This window comes from Pelophylax lessonae (genome assembly GCF_965119305.1).
Source record: "Pelophylax lessonae genome assembly, chromosome: 1".
In the NCBI taxonomy this organism is placed as follows: Eukaryota; Metazoa; Chordata; class Amphibia; order Anura; family Ranidae; genus Pelophylax; species Pelophylax lessonae.
In genome coordinates this window covers 836468455-836482021 of record NC_138768.1, presented here as the reverse complement: position 1 = coordinate 836482021, position 13567 = coordinate 836468455, and positions in this window count along the sequence as shown.

Genomic DNA, 13567 nt, shown 5'->3' with positions numbered 1-13567 from the left:
TATAAACTGATCTCTCAACTACAAAATGTCATCCAATTTCTGAATTGAACTGAATTTGGACTTATCTAGTTTGATAGACTATAGGCGGTAAATCACATTCAAAGGTGTCATCTCCATTTAAAGAATCAAAGTATTTAAGTTGAGTTGTTTCAGCATAACTAGTAGTATAAACCCAATCCTAGCATTCTGTTGCAGAGAATTAGAGGAAAGACTGATTGGGGTGGACCATGTTGTTCATATGCATAATCTAACCTACTAGTATTCTGAGATGGTGGTGACTATACCTACTGAATGGAAAATGGGGAATTTGATTTCTCCTAAATTCCCTGGCCCTGGTATATAGTTATACTTATTACTGCTAAAGAAATGATATAATAAATTGATATAACTGTGATTTTGTGTATCTCAAAAAATCAGATATATATGATAGTGACTTGACAACAAATAAATTAATTGAAAATCATATTGTGATAAAAATCTCTATATAGACCTAAAAAAACTCAGGAATTTAATCAACTCAGTGTGGTTTATGTTTAACCAATACATTTCATGATAATTAAGTTGACACTCCGGAAGGCTGGTGGCACTGTCTAATATAAAAATGCTATAAAAACTGCTCCATTTATGTCAACACATAGAACCCCTGGTTTGCCAGGGTGACAAATGCCAGTGGGACCTATGCTGGGCTTCTTCCAATAAAGTGGCACTTCTGCTCTTGTTCATCTGAACATCTCTTCTCTCTCTTCATAAATAAACTTGCATCCATAATACTGCTGTTCCACATCCACCTTAACCTCCCTGGCGGTATGATTATGTCAGGAATTCTGTACCAAAAGCGGTACAATTTTTTGCATTGAAATTTGGCGTTATGTATTATAGGCCTACAATTCTTAGTAATTACTGACTTAAACCTGACCAAAACAAGACTCTAGTAGACATCCCAGATGTGATAAATTTGAAACACAAACGCATGAATAATAATCTAATCAATAATATAATTTTATTATATAATATAATATATATATAAAAAGGAGGTGATGCAATGGAATCTGAATTTATATATAATAAATTTATATTTTATATATATATATATATATATATATATATACATACATATAGTTTATTATATATAATTTCATATTACATTGTATCACCTCCTTTTTATGTGTTTGTGTTGGTGCAACTTTTGAATTTCCCTCCCAGTACTGCTCCCATGTACCATTGCTGCTGCAGGGAACGGAACCAGGAAGTCATCAGAGCGACGGACGAGCGGCGGGGATCTCGTCGGCGATCACAGCAATGGGAGATCATCGCTGGATCGCCAGGAGAAGGTAAGGAACCCCGCTGCAGGCTCTGCACATCTACCCCGAGCGTGACTCGGGGATACCGATCCTAGCATGAAAAATCCACCCTGAGTCACGCTCGGGGATACCGCTAAGGGAGTTAAACTGAATACAGACTGCCTCAATGCCTTAATTGTAAACTTGCATCTATATTACTGCTGTTCCATACCCATCTGTAACTCTGTTCAACATTATTAAGTTGATGTTTTTTTTTTTTAATTCCTTACCCTAATTATGGCCCAATCCTTACATTTAAAACCATGCCCTTTTGGTCCCCTTGCAGTTTGATTGTGATGTGAAAAGTTTGCTGTGATAGATGTGTGCCTGATATTAACTCCTGATTGTTTAAAACCACTTCCGCCTAGGTGGACGTCATATGACGTCCTGGACTTTGAGTGGTTAAATCTGAATGATTCCATTAACACCCACCACAGTATAAAACAAGAGCACCTTTAAGGGGGACACATGCCAGGGGGGACGCATGCTGGAGTTCTTCCAATAAAGTGGTGTTCTTTAATTAAGTGGCACTTCCGCTCTTGCATTTCAGCCATTGCACAAAGCGTACATCTACAAGACTGCAGGTGACTTTGTTTCCCCATTCAGCTCTCCCTCCTCTCTGCAACATGCACTCTTTACCTTTGCTTTTCACAGTTGTATCCTCATAGTTGGTGAGGTCTAAAAAAGACATCAGTCCATCCAGTTTAACCTATGATGTGTGTGTGTGTTTGCTGTTAACCGTACATTGTATACCCCTGTATGTTGTGGTCTTTAAGGTGTCTGTCTAATAGTTTTTTGAAACTATCATTGCTCCCTGCTGATACTACTGCTTGTGGAAGAGAATTCCACATCCCCACTGCTTTGACAGTAAAGAACCCCCTACGTATTTTAAGGTTAAACCATTTTCCTCTAGTTTTAGTGAGTGGCCACGTGTGTTATTGTATTCCCTTTCTCTTAAAAGTTTGTTCCTTATGCTACGGTCACCAGTACAGTATTTGTACATTGATATCATATCCCCCCTCAGTCGTCTCTTCTCCAGAGAGAATAAGTTCAGTGCTTGTAGTCTTTCCTCATAGCTGAGATCCTCCATTCCCCTAATTATTTTTGTTGCCCTTCTCTAGACTCTCTCCAGTTCCATCACATCCTTTCTGAGGACCGGTGCCCAGAACTGGACGGCATATTCCAGATGTGGCCGGACCAGAGACTTGTAAAGTGGGAGAATAATCTCTTTATTTCTGGAGTGAATCCCCTTTTTTTATAAATGCCAGTATTCTGTTGGCTTTGTTTGCAGAGGCTTGGCATTGCATGCTACTGCCAAGCCTATTTTCCACTAGGACCCCCAGGTCCTTTTCCTCCCTCCCTCCCTAAATTCTCTTTCCTTCACCCCACAATCTGTATAGATCACTCTCACTTCTGCCTTCTCTTTATTACTGCACTCATCATCTTCTCCTAATTCTAATCCCGCATGCTAATAAAACCTCCAGGATGCTGAGGCATGTCTCCTCATATAAATCGTACAATAAATCGTCATATTACCTTCCTCACCCTTCTGCTTCTTCTAACCTCTGGAGATATATTCCTAAACCCTTTATTTAACTGTACACAAGCACCCATCACCCAGTACCCTCTGGTAGCAGCGGCAATCCACACAATTTAGTTTCCATTCCTCTTCTTCCCAAAACCAGCCTCCTCTTCTCCTGTGCCCTCTGAAACGCCCACTATGTCTGCAACATACTCACCTCTGTTCATGACCTCTTTGTCATTAAAATAATAATCTACTTGCTGTCAACGAAAACCTGGCTTCACGAATCCAGCACTTCTTTTCCTGCGTCCCTCTCCTATGGTGGCCTTCAATGGATCGACTCCCCTAGACCTAGTGGACGCAAGGGAGGTTGAGTGGGAATCCGCCTATCCCCACAGTGCACCTTCCAGGTTCTTCACACTTCTCCCTCTCTTTCCCTCTCATCATTTGAAGCTCACTGCATACGCCTATGTTTTCCAATTTCCTTAAAGTGAATGTAAAGTCTCCTTTTCTTCTCTATTAAAATAACTAACATGTTATACTTACCTCTTCTGTGCAGTGGTTTTGCACAGGGCAGCCCAGATCCTCCTCTTCTTGGGTCTTTGGCTGAAGCTCCTGGCCCCTCCCTCCTTTTGAGTGCCCCCACAGCAAGCAGCTTGCTATGGGGGCACCTGAGCCAAGCTGCAGCTCCATGTATCCATTCAGACATGGAGATGCAGTTCAGCCTGCCCCTTCTCTCTCCTGATTGGCTAACTGAGTTTGATTGACAGCAGCGGGAGCCAATGGCGCCACCGCTGTGGAGTTCTGGCTGAGGCACTTGTGGACAACGCTGGATAGAGGAGAGGCTCAGGCAAGTATTAGGGGGACTGAGGGGTGCTGCTGCACACAGGAGGCTTTTTAGCTTAATGCATAGAATGCATTAAGACAAAAAAAACACCTGCCTTTTCAACCCCATTTAAGAATTGCTGTGATCTATCGGCCCCCTGGGCCTGTAACAACTTTCCTTGATGACTTTTCTGCCTGGCCACCATACTTTCTCTCTTCTGAAATTTTCACAGTCATTCTTGGCGACTTCTATATCTCTGTTAATATTAACACTCCTACTGCTTCTAAACTTCTTACTCTAACCTCCTCATTTGACTTGAAGCAATGAGTACATGCTTCTACTCACTCTGATGACAATTCCCTCCACCATGCATTCTCCTACTTATGCACCCCGTACAACCTCTCCAACAATTCTTTTCCTCTTTCTGATTACTACTGATTAGTTTTGCTCCCTCCCTGTCTTCCACCACCTTTCCCTCCAAACGCCTAACAATTACCTGTATCTCACCCTGTCCTGCCCAAATCTAGCCACTTCTATATTCAATAGATCCCTGTCCTCCTTCCTGGACGAGCTTGCCCCCCCCCCCCATTACACACAGAATCAGGCCCCAACCCCTTCAACCCTGACAAACAGATGACACCAGAAGTCTCAAAAAAGTAGCTACACTTTTGAGCATCTGTGGAATACGACTAAGTCTCACAAAGATTCCAACCAATGTAAATCTTCCCTCCAAAAATACAATTCTTGCCTATACTGCCAAGTAGACCTATTTTATCACTCTCAATAACATCTTCTCATCCAGCCCCCATCAACTCTTCTCTACCTTTAACTCTGTATTTCACCCTCCACTCCCTTCACCCAATATCCCATGTCCACAGGTACAATCAACACTCCCTTTTATTTAACCCTGATACTATAGACGAGGATGCTAAACGTATTTCTAACACCCACCTAACCACCTGTTCCCTCTCCCAGTTCCCTCTCAAATACTGTGTCCGCCCTCTGACGTTATCCTAGTCTCCAAACATGCGCTAGTCACCCCCTACCTGAAAAGCATTGCTTGAAACCTCCACCAATCTTAACAACCTTCAGTATGGATTTCACCCTCAACACTCCACAGAAACTGCTCTCCTAAAACTCACAAACTACATACTAACAGCAAAAACCAATGGGCACTAGTCTGTACTGTTACTTCTGGATCTTTTGGCTGCCTTCGATATGGTTGAGCACCCCCTCCTTCTCAAAAAACTATACTCCTTTGGTCTCCGTGACTGTGTTCTTCATTGGCTCTCACCCTACCTATCCCACCGCACCTTCAGTATCAAAATTCAACTTCCTCCTCTCCTCTTCCTTTCTCCATCGGGGTCCCCCAAGGTTCTGTTCTCAATCTACTCCCTGGGTCAGCTGATAGCCTCCCATGGCTTTCAATATAATTTCTACACTGACAACACCCAAATCTATCTCTCTACCCCTCAGTTCACTCCATCAGTCTCCTCACACATCACTAATTTACTAACAGACATGTCTGTCTGGATGTCTCACCACTTTCTCAAACTCAACGTGTCCATAACCAAGCTAATATTTACTCTCCCACGTGCCCCTTCCTCTTACTTCTCTGTCAAGATTAATGGCACAACCATCACCCATACCCACATGCCAGGGAGGGTGCTAGGTGTTATCCTAGACTCTGAACTCTCCTTTTCAGCCCAACATCCAATCACTTTCCAAAGCTTTCCACCTCAACCTCCACAACATCTCAAAAATACGTCCCTTTCTTACCAAAGAGACCACAAAGCTTCTAATTCACTCCCTGGTTATCTCTCGCCTCGACTACTGCAACCTTATTGGCTGATCTTTAAATAGGCTATCCCCCTTCAGTCCATAATTAATTCTGCTGCCAGACTCATCCACCTTTGAAACAGCTCAGTGTCTGCTACCCCTCTCTGCCAATCACTCCACTGGCTTCCACTCACCCAACAAATTAAATTCAAAATTCAAACAATAACTTACAAAGCCATCCACAACTTGGCCCCCAGCTACATCACTAACCTAGTCTCAAAATACTAAACAAATTGTTCTATTCGTTCCTCTCAAGACCTTTGGCTCTCCAGTTCCCTTGTCATCTCCTCCCATGCTCACCTCCAGGACTTCTCCCAAGCTTCTCACATCCTTTGGAATTCCCTACCCCAATCTGTCCGACTATCTCCTACTCTATCCACTTTTAGGTGATCCCTGAAAACTTAAAACTTTTTCTTCAGAGAAGCCTATCTTGCCTCCACCTAAAAAATGCACTTTTTTTTTCCCCACCAGCTCTTACCTTTTGTATCACTTGACCCTCCCTTTTAGATTGTAAGCGTTAACGTAAAGGGCCCCTTTTAGATTGTAAGCGTTAACGTAAAGGGCCCTCTGATTCCTCCTGTATTGAATTGTATAGTAACTGTACTGTTTGCCCTATCATTGTTAGCTGTTGGCGCTATATAAATCCTGTATAATAATAATAAAGTTATGACTCCATCTAATATGTTTTGTTAAAAGAGAAGTATGGGAATCAAGGTTATTGCACATTTATACTTACCTAGGTCGATGCAGCATCAGTCCGATGCTGCATCTGTCCACTGCGGCCTCTACACTACCATGGTCATGATCTTGCCCGACCCTGGATCAGCTCTGTGATGTTAGCAGACAGCAGACTTCAGCCCAGCCCAGTCTTCACTTCCTCTTCCTTGAAATGTAGATTCCTAATAGCCTACAACTCACAAGAACTCACAAGTAATACAGTGAAATGTAACAACAAGAGGTAATGTGCACCTCAATAGTAGGCAACTGCCTACACGCAGCAACCTTGTCTGTGTAATACAGAGGCTGGCACAACTATCACCAGCCAGCCATGGACATCCCCTAGTCCCGAACACAGACCCCCCCTCCCCCCATTCTAAGATTGTTTTCCTATTTAAAAAATATTATTCATTTTTTTTTTATACTTGATTTTTTGTTTTTTACCTTCATTGCTATCACAATGTAGCTAATAAGCCCCCTATTCTATAACATTGGCAGGCGATAGGATCTCTTAATGGAGGCATCAGGGGTCTCTCAAACCCTTAATGTCTATTCTGACCTCTACCCAAGTGGATCAAGCACAGATTTGTGCTTGATTGATTGTTTATCCTTAATTTCAGCCTCCCTTTTGAGAGTTCTGAACCTGGAAATGCTCAGAGTTGAGTGCATTACTTCAGAGGAGATTGGGGAATGGATGTTCCCCGAGCTCCTCCAGCTTGCCATTCTGACACTGTTTACCATGGTTCTTGGAGGAGCAGGACATCCCAGGAACCATGGCAAAAGACATGAAAGGGCTAGGGTTCTCACCCTAAAGTACCATAAAAGTGTTTAGGAACTTTTTAGTCACTCAGATCACTGGTAGGTGGTTGAGAAAAAAAAAAAAAAAACAATTACAAGCCCACGACAGCCGCGGCAGCAGTGAGCTTGTTTTAATACATTTAAGCATACATTGGTATACAAGTGTTTAGATTACAGCACTTTTTCCTTCCTACGCACCGAACCTTTACAAACTTCTATAACTTTATGCTTTGGACATAGCTGCTTCCGCTGAAATTCAGTAAACCTGCTCAGTCATGTACTCCTCACATTGTATTTTTGCGTGCGGTGATGAAACTGTGCCTTGACCTCTTTTGTACTTTTTTATTAAACAAAGATTTAACTATACTACATGATTTTGTGCCGTCTATTGTTCCTGTGTACCTATGTAACACTCTCCACGTGGGTATGAAGGACATTCTATATGTAGGTCGGAAGAATAGGCAGAATAGGTCACAGTGTCTTTCACATTCATATGACCTTTGTTAGTATTGTATTGTTGGGAAAAATTTAGAACAAAATTGTATCTGAGAACTAGATGGAAACACATTGTCAGTTCTCGGCCCGGTTATTAATTGGTTTCTACATCAGAACAATGGTCTAATTTATGTCTTTGTTTCTTCAGGAATCCTTCACCTATCTAGATCAAGTTCATGACATTCCTACCTCCAATCCAGTCCTTAAAAAACAACGCTGTGTCTGAATCCTGCCTATTGTGTTGACGTAAATGCTTTGTATTATGCTTATTTCGATCATCATTGTAGCTCTGTATTATCAGACAAGTAAATAATCGATAAACCTCAGAATAAGTCTAATATTCTATATGTTATGATATTTGTCTCCAGTACTAGGTGTGAGATTTCCTGGACTCAGGTACTAGAGAATACTTGGTCATTGCTAGAGCTATTGCTAATGATTAAGTTCTGAACTTGAGCTAACCTATGCGGTAACTTCAGGTACACCCTTGCTGGTCACTACAACAGAAGCAGGTGGAAACTGAGATTCTGGAGGCCTGGAAGACAGTAGTAGAATGAAGAGGCCAAAAGACAAATGAAAAGCATCGCTTGCCAGTGTCTGTACTCAAAGGACCAAGGGCAAACTGGGATCAAAGGGTAGAAAGGCCCAGAAACAAAGGTGAGATGTGTCAGTAGACTAAAGCCTCGTACACACGCGTCGAAAATTGGCAGGGAACTTTCGTCCAATGACCGATCTGCCGATTTTCGGCTTGTTAATATGATGCTTCCGACAACCAACTTGGACTTTTCGGCCGAAAAAAATCTGGTGTGCAGACTAAAATTTTTGTCCGCTGTCAAAACACGGGCGATTTTCGTGCAGTCAGTACAGATTTCGACAGGGAAAAATCTGATGAGCAAGACTGGGCATGCTCAGATAAGAAAGAACACAAAGAAAGCTAACCAACACATGACATCACTTCAGAAGCAGATTTTTGATGGGCGAGAAAATTCGTGTGCAGTCTAGGCACATTCCAACCAACAAAACACAACTCTGGACAAAAGTCGGACGATTGGTCGGCAGATAATCGTTGCGTGTGTACGGGGCTTAATAAAGATGTTTAGACATAAATCAGGCATCTTGATGGATATTCCGATACACAGATGCATACTTTTAGGACCTTCTCCCTGGAAAGGCAGCAGATGTACATAGGTTAGGTCCAGAGGGCCTTAGGTGAATTGCAGAGGATGTCATTAAACTCATCTACATTAATACTGTATATTCACTTTCAACTTTTGCTGACACACTTATTCCCAAAATCAATATAAAAATACCCTCTACCTGCTCATTCTGGATGAATTAAACAATTATTATCACACAATGTGTACAAATAAATTATAATTTGTGAATTAAAACAAATCACTGTATTTGAATGTGACAAATTATACATATGTAGCAGTATTTCCAGGTCTTATGCCTGATGTAGGTCTGCCATTGTTACCAGTGACACTTCCAACACATTTGAGTTGTGACCCCAGGTGTGAGAACTGAGACAATGACCATTCCGGCATCTTTGGTTAGTTTGTTTTATTGTATTTGGGGATGGGAGAAGGGAATGAGTGGGATACTCCTCTGGCTCAACTAGGTACACTTTGGGACACTTGAAGAAAAATGCCTGTTGGAGCTGTCTTAACGCCAGCTAAATACCGACCAGCGCTTCTGTTGCACATATGCTGAAAGTATGGTCAATAATTCCAATGTGCGAAGGGATTGGACCGGGTGAAACCAGAATTATTTTTATTGAAACCGTTTCTGCAATGATAAGGACATGAGTTTTGACTTTTTATTCTGAGGGACAGGAACTGCTATTCTGTCCCCAGGAACAAAGGTCTAACTTTTTAGTTCCTCCCATGCCTTGCTTGCAGTTGTGCTTTGTGCTGCCATCTACTGGTGATTTCATAGAAATGCCATAAAACGGAAATGTGTTGTTTTTATGGGACACCTGACATCCCTTACACTCTCCCCCACAAAATTTTATGTCGTCCCAGACATATGCAGATTTAGTATTGGAACCATTCCATTCCCCATCTCACAATAGCCATTGGGAGCCAAGGTTAAGTAGTAATCCAATTACTAGAGGAACCGTCCTCCCTGTGACATCTACTCCCAGTTATGTCACAGTTTCCCACCAGGTCCAGAGCGCTCATGTACCTGGTGAGATATTGTTGCATATAGCCAACCAATTAGTAAACCTCTACAGCACAGGTTTGTGTAGGCTATTGAGAAGATGAGGTTTGATGGAGAACTAGGGAACACCTTAATACTTCTGTCCATTGTTTTGTTTTAAGGTGGAATACCCATGGTACGTTATCAATACAATACAGCATAACCACCTAATACTCTCTATCCATTTTTGTTGTCGGCCGACTTTACCTTAACTACCTAGTTCCATCAAATGAAGCTATTTTTGCTTGACCTGGAAAATCTGCAGTGAGAGTGCAAGAAATGTCCTTCTGTTAACTACAGAAATTAACACCTAACATCTTCAACATAAGCAAACAACTGTAACATAGTGATAATTAATAGACCATATCATAATATATAGGACTGTTTTTACCAGTTTTTAGAGTCCTCAGCAAAACATTCTGGACTTAAATACCAGCTAGGGCAAACGGGTAGTGTATGAATACAGTCTATGACCTGTACAGCTGCATTTCTGGCAGTACTACTGGGTTGACCCAAAGTGTCATAAGTCAGAACTTTTGGTTGTCTCCTGTTCCTGCTGGGTTGTATCCTGCGTAGAGGAAGGGCATCCGAAGTGTCCTCATACTCGCCTTCGTCACAGTCAACTGTCTCTGTTGGCTTTCCTGGTGAAGGATTTTCTTCTTCTATATCTCCTGGTGAACATGCAGTTAGTTCAGGTTGACCCACAGGCTTGTCCTCTGCAGTTTCCACTGTAGCTTGCTCTGTAATTTCCGCTGTAGCTTCCTCTGTACTTTCTTCTGTAACTTCCGCTGTACTTTCTTCTGTAATTTCTGCTGTAGCTTCCTCTGTAGTTTCCTCTGTAACTTCCGCTGTACTTTCCTCTGTAACTTCCTCACTCGTTTCAAACTGAAAAGGGTTGAACTCTGCTGCTTCTGGATTCAACTCTGTGTCTTTATTGGCGTGATCTCTCTGAGTTACAGGAATGAAAGATCTCCATTGCTCTTGTTCATGGTCGGATTCATCTTCTGATACTTCCTCCGATATCTGTGTAGGCAGTTGAGTAGTCTTTGGAACTTTGCCTTGTTTTCTGGCACTGGATCTGTCAGGTATCTTCTGATCTCTATCGACGGATAGGTAATCGCATGGCAATAACAAATTGCGGTGTAGAATTCTTGTTCGGCCTTTTCCAATTTCTGGCTTGACCTCGTACACTGGACTATCTTCACCCTTTTTCCTAAGGATAACATGTACGGCATCTTCCTAGAATGATCTCAATTTTCCTGGTCCTCCTCTTTCAGTAAGATTTCTTACAAGAACTCTGCTGCCAGGTGCAAGTTCAACTCCATGAGTCTTCTTGTCATAGTGTTCTTTTCCTCTTTGTGCAGCTTGAGTAGCTACCTTTGAAGCAACTTGGTAGGCTTCAGTCATCCTATCTGTCCACATTTTCACATACTCAGAGTGAGTCTTGTATTTTTCTGTTACTAGAGTGTCAAACATGCTATCTATAGGTAATCTTGGAGACCTCCCGAACAGTAGAAAGAATGGAGAATACCCTGTAGCTTCACTCTTGGTGCAATTGTATGCATGTACGACCTGTGCAAGTGAACTTTTCCAGTCTTTCTTGGAATCTGGTGACAGGGTCCGAAGCATAGACAACAGGGTACGATTAAATCTTTCACATTGTCCATTGCCTTCTGGATGATATGGAGTTGTGTGGGAGTTCTGAATATGGCAGTGTTTCCCTAATACCAAAAACAATTGATTTTCAAATTCTTTACCCATGTCATGGTGAATTCTGGTAGGAAATCCAAACTTCAAGACAAAGTCACTGAATATCTTGTCGGCAACAGTCTTTGCTGACTTGTTTTTGGTTGCGTAGGCTTAAGCAAACCTGGTGAAATGGTTGATTACCACTAATATGTACTCATAACCTCCTTTACAAGTCTCGAGATGGAGAAAGTCAATGGAGACCAGCTCAAAATGATAAGTGGTGGCAATACTGTTCAATGGAGCTCTAGTAGGCTTATGTGGGCGTTTGTCTTTCAGACAAGTGCACTGGTGGTTGATGTATTGCTCAGCGTCTCTCTGCATATGTGGCCAAAAGAATCTTTCTCTGATCAGGTTTACATTCCTTTCGACTCCTAAGTGTCCCATATCTTCATGTAATTCTTTCAACACCAATTGATGATACAACTTGGGCAACACTAGTTGAGAACCTGATGATGTTTTCCGTCTCAAGATTCCATCTTCATCAAGGTATAGCTTGGTCCACTGTTTCATTAGTATGAAGAGATCAAGTGGTCCACCTTGTCGTTCCTGTTTTGATGGGAACCGGTTTTGGCTCTTGTACTTCCACACTGGGCCAATCACAGAGTCTTCTTTTTGGGCTGTCCTAATGGTCCCTTTGGGTATTTGAGCTACCTTATTTTGGGTACCATCTATTGCTGATGTCATATGGGCGATGGTTACTGGACACAGCCAAGGCATTTCTTCCTTCTGACGTACTTGAAGTGCTTGGGTTATGCATCCGATGATTTTGGGGTCCACTTCTTGCGAACACTGTTGCATGTATTGTTCAGGACTTAATGGCATACGGGAAAGTACATCTGCGTCCGCATTCCTTTTTCCTGGACGATACTTGATGGTGAAATTGAAGTCAGCTAATACTGCAACCCATCGATGACCTGTTGCGTTTAGTTTAGCTGTAGTGAGGACATAGGTTAGGGGGTTATTGTCCGTATATACTACAAAGGATGGACAGTAGTATAGGTAGTCTCGGAACCTATCAGATATGGCCCACTTCATTGCTAGGAACTCTAGTTTCCCCGAATGCATGTGATAGTTCTTCTCGGCAGGTGTGAGAGTTCTAGACCCGTAAGCAATTACCTTAAACTTTTCCTCTTGCTCTTGGTACAGCACAGCTCCTAGTCCTTCTTGCGAGGCATCACAGTGTAGAACAAAGATTTGCTGTAGTCAGGGTAACCCATCACTGGAGGATGAGTTAACAACTCAATAAGCCGGTTAAGCACTACCTGGTGGTGGTCAGTCCAGACTATCGACTGATGAGAGGGTAGTTGACCTCTTAGCTTTGGTGATGGCTTCTTCTTCTTCCTGGACTGGCTAGTTGGTGCTGATGATGCAGCAGGTGTTGTATCCGCTGACAGTAATTCATAGAGGGGTTTTGCAATTCTGGAAAAGTTTTGGACGTAAGGGCGATAGTAGGAGATGAATCCTAGCAGTTTCTTGAGTTCTCCAACAGTCTTTGGCTGGTTGTTCTTCAATGCCAGCACAGGCGCAGTGTCTGCTGGATCCACGGAATGGCCATCTTTGGACACGATCTTGCCCAAGAATCTGACTTTGTTTCGGAAGAGTTCACACTTCCCTGCTGTTAACTTGGCTCCATGTTGCTGATATCGTTGCAGTACCAACCTGACATGCTCCACATGTTCTTGGAATGATCTGCTGTGAACAAGGTTGTCATCTAGGTACGGCAGACAGATCTCATCCCTCAGTCCCATTAAACAGGTTTCCATGCTGCGTTGAAACTCAGCTGGTTCAGAGCTAAGGCCAAAGGGTATTCTGATCCACTCATACAGACCCCAAGGTGTGATAAATGCAGTCAGTGGTCGACTGGATTCTTCCACAAATCCTTGATGGTAGACTTTCCCTTGGTCTAGCACCGAAAACCATGAACTTCCTCCTAGGCTGTCCAGCATGTCTTGGATCCTAGGGATTGGATGGCGGTCAGGGATGGACTTCTGGTTCAATTCTCTGTAGTCACAACACAGTCTTAAACTACTGTCCTTCTTCCTTACGCACACAATGGGTGATGAGTATGGAGATTTTGAC